This window comes from Osmia lignaria, chromosome 6 (genome assembly GCF_051020975.1).
Source record: "Osmia lignaria lignaria isolate PbOS001 chromosome 6, iyOsmLign1, whole genome shotgun sequence".
NCBI lineage: Eukaryota > Metazoa > Arthropoda > Insecta > Hymenoptera > Megachilidae > Osmia > Osmia lignaria.
The window spans coordinates 4,639,895-4,662,706 of record NC_135037.1 but is presented as its reverse complement, the minus strand read 5'-3'; the positions used below and the strand labels follow the sequence as shown (position 1 = coordinate 4,662,706).

At 34.1% G+C, this 22,812-nt stretch overlaps 1 protein-coding gene and 1 long non-coding RNA gene across 3 annotated transcripts in view; one reads left to right on the top strand and one right to left on the bottom strand.

Moving 5' to 3' along the window:
- The window catches only part of LOC143305396 (uncharacterized), a 152,446-nt gene that overhangs the window by 33,763 nt on the left and 95,871 nt on the right, over positions 1-22,812 (top strand). For both annotated transcript variants that reach the window (XR_013062295.1, XR_013062296.1), the window contains exon 3: positions 3,872-3,924. This is a non-coding gene — a long non-coding RNA (uncharacterized LOC143305396). The remainder of the gene's footprint in view (positions 1-3,871; positions 3,925-22,812) is intronic.
- LOC117601723 (uncharacterized) overlaps positions 1-22,812 on the bottom strand; it is a 388,515-nt gene that overhangs the window by 353,609 nt on the left and 12,094 nt on the right. The window lies entirely within an intron of this gene.

The following is a 22,812-nucleotide window of genomic DNA, read 5'->3' as shown; positions in this document are numbered from 1 at the left end:
TGACTTCGCAATAGTTTGTATAGAAAATTATGCAATATTTCGTTGATGTATTCTGTTTTCCTTTTTTTATATTCTTCTTCTTATTTCCATCTCATTTTCTATGCTAGAATGCACCGAAAGCATATCATAGTAACGACGTTGAGAGCTTATCGAAATTCTAAAATGGTAATTTTAAGTAAACCGGTTTCAAAGCCTAAAAGGAATACAGTATTGGAATAAAAGTCAACGTTGATAGACTTACAAAAATCTGCTGTGTTTACCTGTTAAATATATTATCAGGAGAATTATTTGAAATTAATTTCGATGCACGGTATACTGAGGTACATGCTTTGAATTATTGATGCAGGAATTATTAGTATGTTTATTAATGAGAAGCTGCTCCCTTATTAAACTTCATCCATCATCAGTTTATGTTTCTAAAATTAAACACCATTTAAATTGCTTTTATTATGTATTCAGTTTTTCTCTGTGTAATATGCTCAAATAAATGGTGGAAATAATTACAATAAAATATTTATTTATTAATTCTTTATATTAATAATTGTCGAATATCAACTTTTAATATAACACAAATTGCAATTAAACAAAAGAACGTAAGATTGTCTTTATCAATTAAAAAAATTATTAATGTTAGTAAGAGGTATTAAATTAAATGAATCTCTGAGAAATTCAAAGGATTTTAATGTCATAATTTGAAAGCCGAGCGGTCCAGCGAAAACGATTCCGGGTTCTCAGAATTAATCGTTTTCTTTAGAATTTCAGCCATCCATGAAAGAAGAACAACAGGATATTTCTCTCGTCTGCTTTTCTTTCACAATTCTAATGCGTCTTTGTTCGGTTCCTTTGGAATTCAATAAAGTACTTTGAACCGGACACTACTTTCCTGTAGATTAAATTTTACCTACAAACTCCTTCTTCCATTACTGGAGGGCATATTCTTAATACACTTGGAATAATTTTAATTAATTTAAAACACATTGAAATTAATATTTATGAATTAAAAATTCTTCATTAATTAGTATACACTATATCACTCTATTGAATCGTTATTCTTTTTTTATAAAAAGTTAGAAAATGTAATTTTCCCAGCTAATGGAAGAACTTTTCTACAATTGAAAATACCTTAAGAGTTATTTACCGTGTCACGCGTTAGTGGAACTGCTATTGATTTTCCCATCAGTGACTGCTTGCAAAGATTCTTTTCAGGATAACAAATATCTAAATTTAAAATCGTATAAATTAAACTCTTCCAGTCTATTTCAATTCATTTTTGCACGAAGATCTATTTTTTACCAGCAAACGTTTACTTTTTTTCCTATTCTCTAAGAAGAGATACTTTTCACCCCAATGAAGTTGTTGTTGCATAATCATTCGACGTTTTATGTTTTTTCCAACAATAACTGGGAAACAGGTATCCGTAACAGAGACCGTTACGCAATACTTTGAATCCAAATGTTCCCAATATCGATCCAACGGTTGTTTACCTATCCAAAAGTCTCGCAATGTCGATAGCGGCGGTATCGGAACCGGCGCAGAAGATGCAAATTCGTAGAGGAGATATTTAACGGTTCAGACGATCCATTATACGCGCTGAACTCGTAACAATAGTTATTAATATTCACGAGACCGACATCGTTGCAAAGCTTTTTCGTAGTTTCAAGTACGAAAGGAACTGTTTCCGTGCTTCGCGAGGGCTCGTAGCGACGAAAGTTGTCGGAACGTAAGCTTCTCAGTTTTCACCCTTCTTTTCCTCTCTTTCCCGAATTTTCCTCTCTCCTTTTCACCGTTGCTCGGTGTCACCTACTTCTAACTGCATTATAATCTCCTCGAAAAATCCTCCGACCTGAAATTCGTTGGCAGAATGCCGGGCCAGGATGCAGTCTGGATACCGGGTCAAGGAGGACGTAATGTCGCGCATGAAGGCCCCATGAGAAATTTGTCATCCTCCATCAAATCTCGCGTTAATCAAGCACGAAATGGACCGTGACTCTGAAGAGCTACGAATTAATGAGCTGTACAGGAATGTGGTTTGTTTTTAACACGGTGTATGTCGTTGTGGAAATTATCTCGTTTAGTATGGTGCATTTTGATAAGAATTATTACAACACTTTCATTTCTCGATGTTGGTTATTAATGGTATTAGAAATTTTATTTAATTCATTTTTTAGTAGAAGAATATTTGAGAATTTAATACTAAGAAAAATTGAAGAAAAGATTCACTATTTAATAATATTGATGAAACGACGGACCATGGAGAGAGCCACAACGATTGACTTGTACTACTGCGGAGCAAGTAGAAACAGTCTATCTATAGTCAGACGCGGTCTGTATCCACGCGTTTGCCATTTTCTTACTGTTTAGTGTTTCATAAAGAATTTTAATGAAAACCTTGTATTACTACTATAAAAAAATATGGCTTTTCTGAAAGGAAAGGGTTTACCTTGTATAAGAGTTTTACGGTTAGTTATAAGAATAATAGTTTATATTTATCAATCTTTCTATTATATTTCTCAGTACAGTTTATATTAAATTTCCAATCATATTTTTTGATCTATATAATTTTTGTTACTTTGTACTTTATTAATATCAGATTTTTTAATTCAATGTTTTTGGGTGCATAAAAGAATTTTTTATTATATTCGTTAAAAAGATACATCATACTATAATGAGAAGGTTAGTCTGCTCATGTGAATTAGATTTCTTTGCATATAATTATGGAGTAAAATTTTCTATTATCTTCGAAGAAACTCGTTTCGAAACAGTTCTGCTATGCAAGCATATCCGGGTGATGAGAACACACTAGCTTGTAAGGTTCATCCACGAGGGATTTGCCAGTCCTGAACTAATTTCACATTCATCTCCGTTCAGTTTCTTGGACACGAGATTTCAACTTCTCGCTGCGACGAGTTTTAACCTTTTTGCAATGCTGTGTCATCGTTCTAGAGTAGCCAATTAAAGTAGAACATATGAAATTTCCAGCACAATTAATAACTTCTCTTTACTCGAATTATTTTCTGTAATATAAAGTAATATTTAAAAGAGTAATTTTTAATTTAATGCTTCAAGTGAACCACTGTTCAGATATTTTATCTCAATTTTTAAAAATATTTTTCAGTTCTAATAATTTTGGTACTTAAAGAGCCATTTGCAATTAAAGCCTTTTCGAAGTGCCTTTCGTTCAATTAATTTAATTACCAACTACATTCGCGTTGCTTTTTTTAACGTTCCATTACAACGATCGTGTTATCTGAATGCGTAGTTTTCCCATTAAGCGGCATAGTCGAATCGTGGAAATAAAAATAAATCGGTCCGTTTGTACACGCTGCTTGAGCAAAATACGGGCCACCATTTGTCCAAATTATACGCTTGATGCCTTATAATGTGAGAGACAGTACAACGTGGACTTTTAAATCTTCTAAAGCGCAAACATCCTGTTATATCACGCTACTTTTATGCTCATCTTTCAGGTAACACAGTCTTTATCATATTTGTTCGGACGAGTAGATATCCTTTATATATTCATAAAGTGTGACAACGAGAAACGTTTTCCTCTTTTAAGATATATCCTTTTAAATAATTTCATGTCTCTGTCGTCGTGGCTGCTGTGCTTTTTGTTGCTCAGCTCTAGTATTAAGGAAACAATTTTTCTCTTAGTTATTCGTTTCGTGTTTTATGTACATTCCAGATATTAAATTAATATCTATCTTCCTACAATATTTAAAAAGAAAGATTGTGTGATTTCAAATTTAACCTTCGAATGGGGATGGATGGATTAATTGTTATCTAAATCAATAGCGCAATGACAATAATTAAAATTTATATATTCGTAGCACATAGATTATTTATTAACTATTTTCTATTTGTATTTCAGGGGTTTTCAGTGCAATACTAATGGTTCATATTTCTTCACTTTCGTCATCAAAGGTCAGTGACATATTCTATTTTAATATTCTTGTTACAGTAATTATTAATTGACATGCAGAGTGAAAATTTAAATAAAAAATTATGCTTTTCGCTTGCTACTTTGCATAAATGAATTTCTTTTTTAAATTCGTAGTGAATTGAATATGACAGCGAACATGTTAATTCTGCTATCAATAATTTTAATTAAATATAAGCACTTGATATCAGAATTAATCTTTAAGTGATTAAGTAATTTTCTAGAAGATAAAAAATGCAAGAAAATTGATGATGCATATTGTATTGAAAAAAGCAACCGGAAACTCGATGTAGACGCGCGCCTATTTCCTCTTGAATTCCCTTAAGCTCTCAGGTAACTTTCTCTCCAAGCGGGATAGAGGTTGGTCGGTAAACTTCGCGTTAATTTCATGCAGATTCGAAAGGGTTAGCAGGGCAGGCTTGTGAACGGAATTTAATCCTCGGCGGTGCTGTATACCGAGCAGTGACGGCTCTATGGAAACCGTCCCAGACCCTCTAGCATCCAACCCTCTTGTGTTTTCTCAGATTGAACGTTCTCTGCTCGGATTATTCATTTACAGATTCTAATTGCAATTTTTCTTACTTTTCATTGTTTATGTAAGCTGACCTTACTGATTAACTTTTCTTTAATAAACGTAGAAATATTATCCTCTTCATTCTTGTTCACTCGAGTAGGTTTAAAAGATTATAGGATATTTAATTCTTTTGCTGAGAAAAAATTTCTTTATTACTTGCTTTACTGGTTTCAAGGAGAATCTTTATTTTACGCTTACATAATTATTCTATACACACCCTTTGTTTTAGTCATCAAAATTCTCCAATGACTTCTCAATATAATTGTTATTTTTTGAAATTTATTAATATTCAAATATTCTTAGTTACAATACTTTTAATTTGAATATTTTTCCGTGCTTTTGTGTATTTGAAAAGTCGCTTGAAAATTGAATAACAGTAAAATGTATTGTACTTTATTTGTGCTCTTAATAATATAATTTTCATTTTGGGCCATATAAATCTAAGGAGAACAGAGTTTGCCCAAAAATTTTATATAGAATATATCAGAACGTTAACAGAATATTCGACCAGTAATATTGATTGATGATATTGGTTCAATACAATATACTGGCGATCCTTAATCGTGAATACTGTAACTATGTTGGCGTTGCCCTGTATTTATCACAGGCAGTCGCGATGATAATCAGGCAAAATGAAAGACCGATCGAACTCGAAATTATTTGCGTTATCCTGTAATAAGTAATTAGACTCGGCTAATTAGACAACGGTGCCCGTTCGAAATTACTATACGCTAATTATAATCTATTGTTTAGTCATGGCATGAAATGCAGCGATTCTATTTCTAATCCATAATTACATTACGATTAATTTACAATTCACTTGCGTTTGCTAAATTAAAATTAGTTAATTATAAAGAAATGTTAATTTGAAATTTTTCCACGATTCCAAGTGATAATTTTAATCTTAGCTTATTTACTAATATTTTGTTTAAAATTTTCAAATATTTTCAAATTGATTTAATTAGTTAATTACGCTATTTTGTGATTTTTGCTTGATCTATTTTGGATTTAGTGCAATTTCAACTTTAAGTTCTTCAAAAATAAAGTCAAAGAATTTTCTACTTTAACTTTTTCCTGAACCTTCAAAATTTATGTTAGTGCCTTCTATCGTCCGATACCTTCATGTAATTTATATTTATTACTTCAATACCGTGAGCGGTTTAAACCTACCCTGTGATAAATCCATAAATCAATAGATATATGCACTTTTAGTTTGAACCAGGCTCGTTCATCTTGCTTGATACAATTTGACGTAAAATCGAACATAACATTCTGTCGATTAATTCTGAATCAATTCATTAGCTTCTCATTTAAAGTTCCATTTATCTCTTCATTTTTATTTAATCATCGAAAACATGCACTGGAATTTCGTTGGAGTTCATACGCGTTTTGATGCAACTGCAGTCGATGTGAAATTCGATACTCAAAAATCTCCCAAAATTCCGATGTTTTTACGCGACCCATATTTTCTTTTCACTACTCCTAAAAATATATCGTCCAGAAGTGAGTACAAGGACAGGAGTTAAAAAACAACACGGTGAAACGCGTAGCTTTAAATTAATCCAGTGGGACACGTTTTTGGAACCAAACTTTCTGTCTGGAAGGGAAAAAATTCCGGTTATTCTCGGGATAAATGTTTAATACTGCTCGTGCACTCAAATTTATCGAGTTCTTGTTTTGTACAACGTTATAACGTGCAGACTGTATCTGTCAACTACGAATTATTTAACACATGTTTTATTGTCTTTAACTTGAAAATTTAAATTTTAAATTAATAACACTGTATTCTTGTATTCCATAAATTTAATTTCATGAAATTTTTATGCAAAATAGTTTTCAATGCAATTTCTAATTCCCAGAGGGCTGTAATTAAAAGTTAAAAAATTCTAGGCTTCAATTAATATTATGATTATACTTTAATTTTAATGGGTATCAATTTTAATTCATTTTTATCTAGACCCATCTCAAAAATTCTTCCTTAATAAAAGATAAAAGCAATTGCTACGCTGCGAAGCAATCCAAATTTTCGTTGAAATATTTCACGAGTTCTAAAAAAACAAATATTAGCTCTACTATTGGGTTTAGGTATTTTCTAATTGTAGACTCGATATCAACCACGAACTGCCAATAGTACGTGGAACTTTCAGAAGCAGAAGGCAAATAAAAATTCTCAAATATCCAACATCCACACAAAATAAAAGCATACCATTCGAAGCAGTTAAAATATTTGTTTAAACGTTATGAAAATTCGGAAACATTTAGTCGTTGCTTTGTTGGTTTGATTTTTTAACCCAAGATTTTTTTTGTACCGACAGTTTTTATTTTTTACGAAAACAAAAATATAATAAAATAACTTCAGGCTATAGATGTTTTCATTTTATATTATTGTTTAGATTACGTGACAAAGTTTGATTATTTAAAAAAATTATTTCACGAAATGAAATAACACAATTGTGTATAGAAAACGAAGTAATATTTTAAATAATATTATTTTGAGAGTGCCCATGTCTGAACGAGACTGTGATTCTCAACGAACAAGCAGCATAGACCGGTGAGAAAGGAAATCGGCGAAAAGACAGGGAAATATGAAGGGAAGAGTAACAACGCGAAAAGTGCATCACGCTTTGATATGCGAAAGCCATGCAACGATCAACACATAAGACATGTGTGTGTTTCCATGGAGCGAAATGCTGGCCACGCCCGATCGACGATGCAGAGAGAAAGAAAATACAGTTTGGAAAAATACCAAGAGAATGAAAAAGAGCAAGAAAGCTAAAGTGTCGGGAACTCGCCTTTTCCTCTCTCTGTTGTTTCCACGTTTCTTCTCTACGATACGAAGTAAATACGTTATCGACGAGTCAGACACAGTGTAAAATCGAACGTCAATGCGACCTGAGAAGCTTCTACTAAAAAGGAACGTTTTTTTTGCAAAATAATCTGTACAAAAGATAGAAATATCCTTATGAGAAGCGATGTAACCTTTTAAAATCAGACTAAAAGTAGGTTGGCTGTGATTATAAAATTGCATAAATGCAACTGCATTTGTGCGTCAAAAGGACCTAAATAAATAGTGCTTGAAAATCGAAATGAAATCTACACAAGTATTTATAACACCCTCGATGAATAAAAAAAATGGTAAATTTACAATAATTGCACCTACATGCTGGAGAGACCTCAATGTATAAATAAATACTTCCATATTTCATGAAAAATATCCTTAGAGAAAATATACGATGCGTCCATATGCATCGATGAATCGCTCGAAAATCAAAGTAGAAATAGATTGATATCATACAAATATTCACAGTTGCATACAGGTATAAAATTCCAAATTACAACCTCTGCGTCTGTACGCTGAAAAAATCTCAATAAATAAATAAATAATTTCGTATTTCATCAAAAATATCCGATGAGAAGGTAAGGATACATTCATGAACGAGCTTTATATTTATCCTATAGAATTATTTGTTGAAGTTTCATAAAAAATAATTCTCAACCAAAATAAATTGTATGCCAGTGGAATATAATGATATTGGGGTGGAAGGGTTAAAATATTAAGAAAGATATTATTGTGGATTATATTTATTACTTTATTCAAAAAATGATTATGTTATATTTAAAGCAAAATAAAAAAATAAAAGTCGCTTTATCACTAATAATAAAAGTGCATCGGTGCATTATGAGTTTTACTTATTCAACGATTGAATAAATAATTATTCCTCATATTTTATGAAAAATACCCTTAAAAATCTAGATTAAAAATTCAAGATCGTAGCAAAAAATGTCCTCTGAACATGAAAATTTTTGGTCGTCACAGAAAGTAACAAAATATAGAATAGGGAAACGTAAAAAAGAATACAAAAGAACGGAACAGAATAGCAGCAGCAGTTTCATGGAATAATCGATGAATACGTTAATGGATGGAAACGCGGTTCATCGAGTAAAAAGGCAACTAAACGAAGTCGTTCGATGTAGCCAGTCCCTGAAAATCGAGGACTCGCATTCGATGACGAGCAGTCGCGGAATTCCGTTGGAATTCACGACAGAGTCGTGGAATTTACAGCGAATGCGCGCGGACATTCGTCTTCGAGCGTTTCGCAGCAAAAGCCGGTGACTGTTTGGTATTCATGCCGGGTCTGCCCGACCCTGCAGACAGAATTTGACGCATGGACAACTTAATGCCGACTTCGAGCGAGTCCTCGACGTCGCGATGCGCATCCCGACGCTTGGATTCTGCACGTCGAAACCGTTTGGAAAGTTTGCCACCTCTCTCGATGAACAGTCACCCGTCAAAGCGATGAAAAATTACGCTACTGACCGACTTTTACGAGCGATTCGTACACGATTGAATGTTTGACTGATTGACGACACTTTAACCGGATTTCACAGAGTGAGAAAACACGAAATGGGTGTTTGTGTAGATTACGTAATGAGAGAGGGTGTCAGTTAGTGTGTTTGAATAGCAGTGGTTTATTTTGGAAATTTGGAAAATTGGGAAGTGGAAATTAGAGATTTGAAAATTTATAATGTCGGAATTTGGATTTTTAGAAATTTACAAATTTACAAAGGCGGAATTTAGATATTTGGAAATCTGGAAACCTAGAAATTGAAAATTGAAAATTTGGATAATTAGGAATTTATGAGATTAGAAAATTAGGAATTTAGAAATTTTCTGATCCGCTTTTAAAAGTATTTGTAATAATTTTTATATAGTCTATGAATTTCTTAAACGTTTAAAATATTAAGTTAGAATGATGAAATATTAACTTAGAAAATTATCAACGACGATAATGTATTAACAATTTACAATTCTCCGCGTAAACTTCCTCACAATTTCCGGCTCTTCATGCAAATGCGACTTCGCGAAGATCAATATTACCGATACCGAAAAACGTCTCTCCGCAGGAGATTTCCTTTCCCAACTCGAAACTTGAGATTAATATTCATCAACGTTCTGCGAACTTTCCGAGAGCATCTTCGAAAGTTGTAAAAGGTTGGCTGGATCGGGAATCTGTTGGAGTATCTCGATGTTTCTCGTTGGTGGTTCTTTATAAAAGTGCACGAACGTGTAAGGAGTTTCAACTGTAGGTAGAAAAAGAGGTAAATGCGGCGGAGTGTAATGCAAGATTCCACAACAATGCGTGAGCTTTTCATCCACCTGAGGCAGTCAAGAATGCAATCCTTTTCAAGAACAACGTAGCGGAAACGTATGCATTCTGAAAAAATCGACCATCATTCTTTCGTTCTCGTGACCAGTTGCGTGAAACAACGATGCAATTTCTTGACATTTATGTACCTGGCTACTTTTTGAAATCTGCATATGTACATCATTTATATTAAATTCAATTATACTGTAATTAACGAGTAATAATTCCGGGAACCTGAAATTTTCGAGTTCTTGCATATCTATACTTTCGGGTACCCGATCCGTTCCGATTTAAGCCGATCCAAGTCCCGAACCAAACCGAGTCGACCCGAGCCGACCCGACATTTTCGGGTTAAAGCACACTTTTAGTAATTTTATAAGCTACATCATAGAAGCTTCCAAAAATAATTTTCTGATTTAAAGGCCAATAATTTTACAAAATATGCAATTCTGTAAGAATTGAAATGGTACCTTTCAAATTTCATTTACAAGAAAGGATCAAATTTTCATTTTCTCTACTAATTCATTTAACAGCTACTTAGAAAAGGATCAATTTGCTTAAAAAGTTTCTTTTTCAAGAGTCTGCAGAAACAAATGAATAAGTTTGCCTTTTAATTGTATGAAAGTTATACATATTCTCTTTCTACGGAACCTAATTACACCGAATGAAAAGCTTGGAAATGTTCCTTTCTCTGCGACTGAATGGTACCGGATGAAATAAGCCCGGAAGTTTAAATTTCACGTTCGGTCAAAGAAATTTCTAATTAACGATCGTCGAGTACCAAAGAAACTCTTCGATCAAGATACCTTCTCTTCGTTCTTCTAATTTGCTAAAGATCTGAGAGTTAATTTACAAAGCAAGTAATTAAAATGCGTTTCCGTTTTCAAGAAAGCATCATCGAGAACTATCTTATAAATCATTAGATAGCTTTTGGATCTAGCTAGAATTTTAAAAGCAAAATTGCTTTCTTCGATGATATAATTCTTGGCAGAAAAATGTCAGTACACTGAGCCTGTCATGAGCTAAATGTTGTTAATTTACATTCGAAAGGAACGAATCTGTCAACCGAAAATTCCATTTTTCACCGACGCATAACACAATGTGTCAGTAGAAAATTCTGTGATTTACACGTCGTTCGTCGCGTCTCCCATCGTTCGTCTGCTCGTCCGTTTGGTCGACAAAACAAATATTTTCCATGCGAAGTCGCGCCAGCTGCGCACAAATCTCGACCACCGTTTAGCGAAATCAACCACGCTCGCGTTGTCTATCACCCCTTTCTCTCGGTCACCACCCTGTCCGTTTCACAACGATGCTACCCGATCGACTTTTTTCCCCGCTATACCTCCATCGGGGAACATTCGGTTTGGCAAGCCGCAGGGAAACGCATCTGGATTTCATGCACGTTTGATTTTTATTCGACAGATTTGCTCGGGACCTGTGTTTCGTCACGTTAAAGAATCATCTGTATCCGGCCATATCCGAAACATTGATTTTTTGATACCTTTTTCCGATATTCTCCCATTACCTGAGTTCAAATCGATTCTGTTGTTATTTTGTCTTAATATTTTTCTTTCTCTTATTTATAATTGAAAAGTAGACAAAATTGTATATGTTGAACGTTTGCTACATCAGATGATTTCATTTTGCTTTAACTGAAACGGTTACACTTTTTAGCTGGCTAACAAAGTAATTGGATCATAAAAATACGATTGACTCTTTTGTTCCGCTGAAACTCTTTGGTCAGTTTTGTTTCCGCTATACAGAATTATATGGGCGAAAAGGTCACCCATTGTAAAAACCATTTTCAGTGTTTTTCAAAATTATTTTATGGTATATTATTTTTTTACATTGTTAGGTTTTTGAAATTGTTTCGCTATATGTTAATCAATCATTGACAAAGACAAAGATCGATGAAAATCTGACTGTCTGACAAATATCGGTTTCTTCTACTTACTTTTTTCATGTTTTCCCTGAAATTTTTGACATTTTCCATGGGGAAAGCCTACCATGCTCGGTAATGTACACAACCAAACCCGATTAATGTCCCATCCAATTAATATCCATATTATCCATATCATTAGGTATCAATAAGATATCAATAGCCTCTCAATAATCAATATCAATAAACGACTCATTCACGCGAAATAAACGCTTCCCCGTATTCCGTATTCTGCGATGCGAATCATTCGTGTTCATAAACAAATCCGTTTAGTCGGTGCATATTTTTAGCCATTGATTTTCCGATCCGCGTTAAACATCGAATCGAACAGTGCCGACGTACGAATTAACGAACAGCCGGACAACTAGAACGTTTTTCACGAATGATGTACAACAGATTTATCGCAGAAGGGACGGTAAGTCCCTGTAGATTGTTCGGCAAATTGAATTGGGTCAGATTGGAAATGTCGGAGGATCCGTATGCGCTCGGTTCGCGTAATCGTGGCCGCTTATCCGATCAAACGAAGCGCAAAATCCGCCGATACCGTTTCCGTATCTGCAGAAAATTTATCGTGCTAACGCAGCGACACGACACTCCCGTTTCCAGCGCAAGGCGTCCCGCGAAAGATTGAGGGAATACGAGCTGCGGCTAGTAAATAACTGGGATAAGCTACGGTGGATCAATTTACGTCGCTCAGATTGAAATTAAGACATTTTTATTGAACGAGCAGAAACAATTTTCCGAAGTTTTAAAATCGTCTTCAGTTCGCTTCGAAGATCGTATCAATTTAAAGTTTCAAGCGCAGGAAATATCACCTTACTCATCGGATCTAGCTGCGAGTTTCACAGGCAGTTTATTTTTATTATTTATTTTTATTGCACTTTATCTGAACTCTGAACGTTAATACTACGTTTCAAAGTGTAAAAGTAGGGTTGCACGAGGATACACTTTTTATTGCATCTCATCGGTTGCCATTGTATTTTCTGTACTAATTATAAAATAATTTGTAACCTGTCTGTTGGGGATGATAGTTTTCATTGATTCGAGTGCATTCGCGAAGTAGGACATTCCATGAAGTAAAATACGGCTGTGAAAGGATCGATGGTTTGATAGGTTGATTGGATGGGGATGCGATAAAAGTCTCCATTACTTTTTAAAACAATGTTTTAAAGTGATTTTTATCGACGAGCGGCGTTAGTTTTACGAGCACCGAAAGCACCGGAAGAACGCGCAACTCGTCCGGAGCACAATCACGAATTATTTCCGTTTAACTTCGATAAACAAGTTGAAACGGCCGGGTTTTATAGCCTTAATTCTTCTCGGCCCCGTAAGAAACTTGGCTATTCATTCGCGGCAAATTGAAATGGGACAAACTGTCGCTACAGCCGGTTTATGAGCTGAAAACTAGATTCTAGCGACCTATATATTCGCCAAGTTTTCTTAGAAGTCTCTTCCTCCGTTGCGTTGTTTTTCCAATCCGTTTTTCAACGTAACAGGCGAATTTATCACCACCGGCAAGTTTACAAATCAAAGTTCCATCGAAATGGTCTCGCGAACATGATGCTTCCTGCGCGTGCCCTTTCCGCTCTGCCAGACTGCTATCTGTTTTTCGATTCCGTGTGCATTCGGTGATGCAACAGGGAATCGGTGAAAACCTATTGAATTCTCAAGCATTGTTTCCATCAAAATACTCTGTTTATCTATACGGTGTCTAGTTTACTTGTATACGAGTTCTGGAAATGGTCAGGAAAGGCCTGTATTATGGGAAATGGATAGTACAAGTATTGCAAGGATTTTAATAAGTGGAGGCGTGTGAAAATCTCAAAAATATCAGATTGGGTGTGGTCGAGCAGGAATTATTTGGGAAAGCTTGAAATTTTTTGAGTCGGATAGGGTAAGAATTTTTCGGGTTAGGTCAGGCCGGGTCAAGTTTGGGTTAGATAGAAGTAGTTCAGGTCGGGTTGGATGGACTGCATCCTAATAACGTAGGATACTAAATTGAAGATTTAAATAAAAAAATTTATCACAATTGTTAAAGCTGAATATCGTTGAATCAATCAGGTATCATTGATCATGAAAATGAGCCCAGCTACTAATCCGAAAATTAGCAAGAACGATAAATTAGAGGACAAGGAATTAACAAGAGCAATCATCGGTCGCTTACCCTGAAATGCTTGAGGTCAGGTATGAGGAATACGAAACGCTGCAACTTGAGGGTAAAGTATAGTGGAATAGCAGTCCTCGTAACCGGTGCGTGACGTTAATTTATCGCATTCGTGACACCAGCGAAACCATAGATTGCCGTTGCCGGTTTACACACCGCGTGACTCGCTATTATACACGGGCGCGTTATGGCGATAATATTCTAATCGGGTCGCTCGTTCACGGGGCAAGTTGCCGCGACAAGGCGTATTACGCGCCCTACGTTCAGACAGATACACGGTAGGGATGTTGCCGATTGTTCAAAGCCCCGTCTCATTGAAATATTGTGGCGAAGGCATTGATGTCGCCGCGCATTGACTTAATCATGATATACGTGTCTTTCTGTTGGGAACGTGAACACGAGTGCAAATACCGTACTACGGACACTAGCTAGTAAGTGATACTCTTATTGAGACTGATGGATAGTGCTTACTGATTCTGTTTGCTTGGAACGTTGAGGTGTTGTAAAATGGACAATCTTTTATCTTTCGTTTTATATTGAGTCCTTTTTTTATTCCAAATTTAGAAAACAAATTTCTTCAAGGATGCGTCATTTTGGGGTGTCTTGAAGTTAATAAAATTTGAGATTTCCTTATTATAGATTCCTTTATTAAGCGAAGAATTTAGAATTTTTCAGAAGGTATATTTCAATTTTTGCAACATTTTTTCAATTCTAAAATAGCTGCAGTAATAGGAAATTTTAAATGTAAATGATGTAGTTGCAGATAATTTGCATTGGATAATTTATTAATGCTATTCTCCAGATTACCTGACGAGAACATAAAATCAGGGTGAAAAGTATGAATTGAAATGGTCGTAATTTAAAAAGCATAATAGATGCAAATGCGTGGTAAGCGGTAAGAAAGGACGGCATAAAAGTACAAAAACGTCATTCCGTGGAAATCGTAATATCAGAATATTGTAATCAGGCTATTGATATTCCTATAAATTCACTTAATCAGAATGCATGCGCATTGAGCCGGTGGTGGCGCGTTTAAGCGAAACTCATAGGCAAGATATTTTCTGTCGTTCTACAGCTATTTATAAGCAAATATTGCGATAGATAAAGTAGAAAGAACGTTAAGTTGAAACGTATCGGTAAAATATCGATGTTACGGGTTGTCTCGCGTAAATTCAGAGGATTGTAATTCAAATGTATGCAGTTGCACTCGAATGCACGTAAAGTGTCGATATTAATGGATATTCGGTTTACAGTGATTCAGTTACACATTGTGCGATTACATCAAGTGTAATTTTAAGCAAAATTACAATTTACTCAGTCCAACATCAGCAAATATTTGATGTGTGTATTGAAAATATCTGTTGACAAGGAAAAAGTAGTAAATTTCAATTGTACAATTTTAATGCAGCTTTGGAAATAATATTTAACAACCATTTATTTTATTTGTCAATTTATGTTTCTGGTAAAAATTTAATTTTTAACAAAATTTTAAATATATCTGTCTTTTTTATTTCAGCAATTTATTAGTACCATTGTTAATTAACTTAGTTTAATAGGATCTTTGGATTTATTTGGAAGCAAAAATATTCTAGTGTATTTTAGTTTTTTTTTATTATACAAAAGGAACATTTGCTTCGTGCTCTATTTTATAATAAAATCGTATACAATTTCCTAATGCATGTGCATAGAAAATGCATTATATTCGATGCACTTATTTCAAGCCATTAAACGTTATGCATTTAACGATTCCATTTCGTCCAGCGTGCATATTGCCATCAGAATGTTTCGTCCCAGAAAATCATATAATAATAAATTTACCACAAATGAAATAGCTATAGATTTTGATACTCCTCTAGTGCCACATATTTAGAGTATTTATTTATTAAATTATTGCCGCATGGCACTTTGTCGAATTAACAAGCAATCGTAAAAAATATGTAAAATAAGTTGTATGGGGAAAATTGTAAAAAATATATCGACTGAGGCAATTCATAAACATTCAGACCTTTTAGCAAGAGCATTCGCGCGATACTTCGCCGTCGAAACTAATATCTTCGTCTGAATTTATCGGTGGCAATAGAGGACTGTAAAAATTACAGACGGAGCTAGTTTGATTCATGAGAAATCGATATTAATACTGTTCATAAATATGGAAACGGCGGCTAGCTAAGAATCATTAATATCACGGAGCAATTCTCGTTTCAGTGGCGCGGCAATATTCGTTTACCGTTAATTAATAGGACGCCGATAATTAAGAGGAAGGCTGGTTGGGTTGGTTTGCCACTGTTCCGTGTCTCGATAGAACTCTTTTCTCGTGCAAATATTTGTTCGAGCCGAGGGATTTCTAGCCGAAAAATACGATCGAGCAGGAAATTAAAATGATAAAATCCGTCTGTACAATTTTTAACGTCGTTGTAACAAGAGTCGCGTGCTCGTTAAAAGTCGAAATTTCATTCGATGTGTAATCATGTAACATTCATGGATTTGTATCTATGCGTAAAATTAATTGTCCGTCCAATGAAAACTGTATTACGGGTTATCGGGACGAGTTAAAATGCATTTCATTGCAATATTGTTGCATTTGTTACGGATATGAGAAATTCAAATATATCAAAGGCTCTTCTACCATCGAGGCAATATTGTTAGTGAAATTTTACAAATTATCAGTATCATTAAACTCTCATAACAAGGTTTTTAATAAAATCAGTAGATTTTGCAAATCGTAAATAAGCTGATTTGACATTTTGAAATTACATGGAGCTCGATGAGAACAGAACAGCAGTTCATAATTATTGATTAATTAAAGTAACTGTTTTATGCTTATTAATGAAATATGGATTTTAAAATACTCGATGAAATACATATTTTTGCACTTTATACATTTTGTGTACGTGGCATATTTTATTTCATTTCCCTACACATGATGCATTTTCGTGCATTCGTGTACAGTATCGAGTAAAATCTTTATTTCGACAGTATTAATATTAAAAGCAATTTAGAAACGAAATAATATAATTTTTCATTATTAGTTATTGTGAAATATTAATTCAAATATATAAATTTCAGGAATCCGTACATGAAATATTCTGCGGAGATTTTCATATTTTTCTAGCATTCTTTCGAATTTTCAGGAAAACAAAAAAAAATAATAAAGATTTACGAGGTCCAATATCAAAACACGTAGCCACAAAAAGCAAGAACCGAGAAGTTGAAATATTGAAGTATTATTTTTCATTTTTTTATGACCAACGCGTTCCGCTCATACTGATGTAAAATCTCGCATAAAATATCTTGAAATCATTTCTCGATATATTCATGATCAGGGTGTCATCTCGGGGTTCATACATCAATGATAACGTCCTTATTGGATAGTTCGACGACACAAGGATTTCATGTATCAGGGGATTAAAGGATCGTGACGCTCGAGGATGCTTTGATGGAAGGGTAAATTCTTAAAGGCAGTTCGCTACTCATCACGAATTTCGCGCAATTTTCTAGAAAATTGCTTTCATAAAGATTTTATGATCTCAAAAACCAGAGATGGAGGAAATTCGTCTATTCGAAGGTGCCTGAGAGATTAAGAACCTCGTCTTCTACCATAAATAATTTTCAAAGAGTCAAGCTCAATTGGTAATTCCACTGATTCTCATGATTATATTAGGGACGAGGTTTAATCTTCTCCGTTGGTTTTTTAAACGCAACAGTTTTACCTGAAAGTAGAGTGGATAAACGTCGAGGACATTTTGTGGAAAGAGATTTTAATAGCCGTGATTTTGTATCAGCTTAACTATTGAAATTATTATGATAAATTTTGGGAAATATATTATAAATTATTGTGAACGATACGAGTATTTATTGCTATGATATTATAAAATTTAATTACACTTATTGTTAGTCATTAGTAGAGGTGTGCGAGGACCTAAAAATATCGAGGTGAGTCAGGTGGGACCGGGTACCCGAAATTTTCATTAATTCGTAATTAATATTAATAAAAATACAAATAAGAAATAATTATTACAATTCCATTACCAAACAATAATTTCCAAATGTTCCAAAATTTTCAAGTAATAATTTCTCAAACTTCAAGTATTAAGCAGTTGTTGAATAGGGAATGTGATATCCTATCTTTACATAAATTACTTGAATTTCTTCGAACTCATCGATAAAACTGAATTATAACTTCATGGAAACTTGTGCGAATGCGTAATGAATATCGGTACCGCGACAAGCACTCTTTTTCTCGGGATCTTTATCCTGGCTCGACGGCTCTCTTTTTCCGCGCCGATGGGGGAGTGTTAAGCGATATCTACGATAATGGCAAGTACAAGCGGGCTGAAGCAGTGTCGCGCGATTTATCCGTCTCGGTTCGCTGGATTGGGAGATTTCTTTCTAAAAACGGGTACACGAAATACAAGGAAATAATTGCTAATGAATTGTCGTGAATTTTCATTTGTTTAACGATGTTTGAACATTTAATTAAATGTAGCAGAAATTGTTAGCAAAACTTCATGACAAGGTAGAAGATGAAAATTTCTTGTTAAATTGATAATTGTTATTTTACTATTAGCAATATATATATTTTTTTATAAAAGACAAGGTGTAATACACCTATCGGAAGTCATTGACCAGACAAAAGTTTCACCTCAACGAATGGGTCAGACGTCTCGCCATTCATTCATGAAACTTTGATCGTATCGCAAATATGTAAATCTTGGGAAGAAGTAAAAGGAAGGAGAGAAGTACATTGAGTTAGTGTAAGAACGTGGCAAGAAACGAAGTTACCTTACTATATTCAAGAAAATGTTAATACACTTAGTACCTGGAAGTCTTTTAAATCTACTTATAATTAAAAACCTTCATTATTTTGCAGAACCTCATTTATACAAATTATAATTGAGTTCTGCAGTTACTTAAGTTTCTTTGTAAAAGTTTGAACGTTGTTTCATGAATATTATAAATTGAAAAATTGTAACATTGTTTCGAGGATATTATGGATTGAATAAATTGAAAAGTTTCGAGAATAATGAAACTATTTTCGTTTTGAATAGACGGTGTATCTTTCAGTCACGATAAATGATTATTTTCTAACTTATCCGGTTGCTGAAACTTCCTAATCAATTTTTTTTTTATTCGCGGTTTTATGGTCGCGCCGTAGGAACGCAAAACTAGCGAAGCATAATCCTGATAAAGGAGTTATTAGTTTATAGACTTCGTAAAACTCGGCGTATAAAACGCGTTAGAAAAGTTCGCGTAACAATGTGAAGTGAAGGGTTATCGTGATAAAAAGTGTTTTGTGGAGATATTTTTTTCCGCATTAATATAGCTGGGACTGGCATCACAGATTTAGTATTAAAATGAAAATTAATAAAAATTCCAAGCAGCATTGATATTGTATTAATTTCGTAAAGTGGTAAATTGGAAAATTGAAACGATTATGTTCTGGATAAATATAATTTTAGCGCGCCGCATTTTATCGCGTGTCTGACCATATATTGATATTTCTACTGCGCCGGTCAATGAGTTAAGGTTTCAGTGCAAACGTTCTTAATAGTGGTGTGTGGGTATCCGTAATTTCGGATACTCGCACACTCCTAGTCCTTAACTCTTGTGTAGATAATCGAGTACCTAAATTCCCATTAAAACTTTAACAATTACATTTTTATTTTAGAAACACAAAATAATTAAATATAACTTCCAAGAAATAAATACTCAATTTTTTACCCAAGAATTAATCATTCAATCATATTGAATTTCTTAACGTATTAAAATACTATAAATTGTCATAAACTTGGGCCAGTAAAAACAGCACAAAACTCACAAACCTCGAGAATCCCTGGATGCTTAAAATTATTCCAATATATTATGTTTGAATGAAAATTGTTGTGGTTGGAAACTTTCTCTGCGTAGAAATTTATTAATTAATTCACAGTAGGTCCGTTGAAATACAACAAAGTTTCTGGTAAAAAAAGGTGAGCGGAACGAATTGGTCGTTCTCGTGCGTATTCCAAAATTGGAGTGCGAGTTTGCACGTGTAACATAGGATTATAACTTGACTTTCGTAAAATCTGCTGTCACCGAAGTTATCTCGACGACAGCGCAGCGTAAACACGATGGGAACTGCGTGTTTTAAATGTCGAAACGCAACCTGTGTGTGTTTAATTTAAACTCTGGTGCTGACAGGCGAAATGGTTCGTTACAGAAACACCGAGAAACATGTTAATGATGTGCAAATATAACCCGCTATGGTATTTGTATCTGTACTTGTATCTGTGCCATAGAATCATCGGACGAAGATTTATCGTCGTTCAAGACAATCTGAATTTTATCATTCTTTCTCTGTATCAATAATAAATTAATAATTAGATATTTTTTAAATTAATTTTGCAATTTTAACAACTTCAATTGTTAGTTCTTATTTTGAATTTTTTAAACGACTAAAGGAACTAAAGCTACTAAGAACTTAGATTTTCAATCTATTCGATTGGGAAGAGCCAGCAGAAAAGAACGATGCACTAGGGTGGCTAAGAGCTTAGGAGGGCCTAATCAATGAAACAGCTGCACGTGATAAGCGATCAAAGCGATAGGGTAGTTCGTGTCCATCGTTTAAGCAGAACAGATATGGGTTTCATTGGAGGATGGCGTTGTTACAAGCTGTGGCAGATGCCTCTTAACGATGGAAGTGCATCAAGTGCATCAAGTTATTGCCCTCTAAAGTGAAATACGTGTAAGATGAATGTTCATTTCGTTCTGGTAACAGGTGAGGCTGACACCTGTGTTTCCTTGAAAGTTTCGTAAATTACTTGCAATATTCAGAAAATATTGTTTAGGGTCATGGAATTTAAAGATAAGTTGAAAGATTGATAGTAAAAATATTTTGAGGGTACATCAACTGTGTATTTAAAAAAATATATAATTTTTCGGAATAGAAATTTACTATTTTTTGTTAGATGATTAGATAAAAATTAAATGAATACCATAGTGAAATCATTTATAATAAGACACTCTATAATTTTTATTATTTATAATACAATTATTCCATTTTGTTTACTCCTTGATACTATGCAAAAACAATGCATGCCTTAAAATTTAAAAATGATTTTTTTTTTTTTTAATTATGGTGTCTTGTATGACGTTCAGCGTGTTAAAGTGGAGACTTCTAAGAGCCATCCGCAAATAACCATCTAAGCTGTACGCGTTGAATTAATTAGTACCCCCTATAAAGAAGCTCGAATCCTTCCGCTCTAGACGTAACACTGCCACCTCACTATCTCGTCTAATTGGATCCTAGTTTAAGTATACGTCAGGAAGCTTTTGAGGCGACGTCATCCTCTTTGAAGGGCCAGGAACAAAGGGTTTGCAGATGCAGAGAAAGGATTGAAGCTAAATGGAGGGATAGTCGCGTTTCCTCCTTCGAGATAGTCGGATGCGATAAGCTAGTGAGCCTTATGCCTGTGAGTTTCATTGAGAAACGTATGTACCTACAATTACGTGCATGGGTAGAGAAAAGAAAGTGCAATATAAGTGAAAAAAATTAAATCGTTTAATTGATATCAAGCAGTTTTAAGAAAAGCAGATCATAATTATATATTATATTAATTACTTAACGAAAATGATCAGTATTTGAGATGTGAGAGAATCCTAAGATTTCGGGTACCCGATACTCGGATTGGGTCGGGTCGGGAATATTTGATAAAATAAATTAGTATTTATCTATTCGGTACACTTTCTGTTTTTATACATGATGGAATCATTTACAGGAAATGAAAAATGTATTCAGAATAAAAACGTTATCATAATAAAAGAAGTGATATCATAAAATTACCACAATGCATTTACATTACAAAGATAAAATGCACCCTTAAAAAGGATTATAGCATTTTACATTATATGAGACATAAAAAGTTCAGCTGATATGAAACATAAGCTATACATATAAAACTATATAAATAAATGCAATTTCAGTTGAATTTTATATGTAACAAATTACAGTAATTTTTTTCTCCGACGCCTGTAAATATAAATGACTTAAATTTTAATGGAATATCCAAATCTTTAGGGATATTATGAGACAAAGATTTAAGTAATCCTGAGTTCTTTAACATGTTCCATTAAATCCTTTAGGGTTCCTCCATACGAGTCACGTTTCACAAACGTAATTACGTTTCCCTGGCAAAGTCCGCGTCTCGCTATCAGTAAAGAAAATTACACAAAATTTCCTGGAACACGTAAACGAATCGGTGTATTCGTGCTTTACGACAGGCTCATGAATATTTTATACGTCCCATTATTTACGAACATTGAATATTAAACAAGATATTATATCTGTACCAAAAACCATGCACGAATGTCCAACGGCCATAATTTCACTCATTACTATTGATAGAAGATCTTGCAATTATGGTTCCATTTTCCCAGTTAATTGTATATAATAATACATGTAATTGTTTGCTTCCTGCAACGATAGGGAATATATCGAAATTAATAACGAAACGATATAGCACAACGAGTGATTGAAATTTCCAATCATTTGCTAATTTAATAATTTCGTATTCGATTTGATTAAATGATAGGTCCAAGGAAATCAAATATTTTGCGAAATGAAATTTCAGAAATAACAGAACAATAAATTTTTATATGTATATAACTCTCGGATGGCGGGCCATGAAGAGAACTATGATTTTAATTCAATTTCGTATGGCAAATACTCAAATACAGAATAGTTCTAATGTTCTTTAAGTAATTGAGCTCAACAAATCCCAGCTTTAATTTTTCTAAGACCAAAGTTCATTGGACTTACCGAGCAAGTTTTAAAATGAAATTTAAACTTCAAACCAAAGATCCAGTTCCAGCGACCAAGGGTTAATCGAAACTTGCAAGGTAGTTCAATATTCGCGGCGAAACTTTTTTAACGATGTGTCTCCGGATGTGAAAAGACACGAAACTCAAGCAACAAAAGTTCACCGTGAAAACAAGGGGGGGAAAGCAGTGTTTCTGAATGTTCGAAAGTTGCGCGGTAGACGGATACTGGTTCTTTATGCATGCTTTATC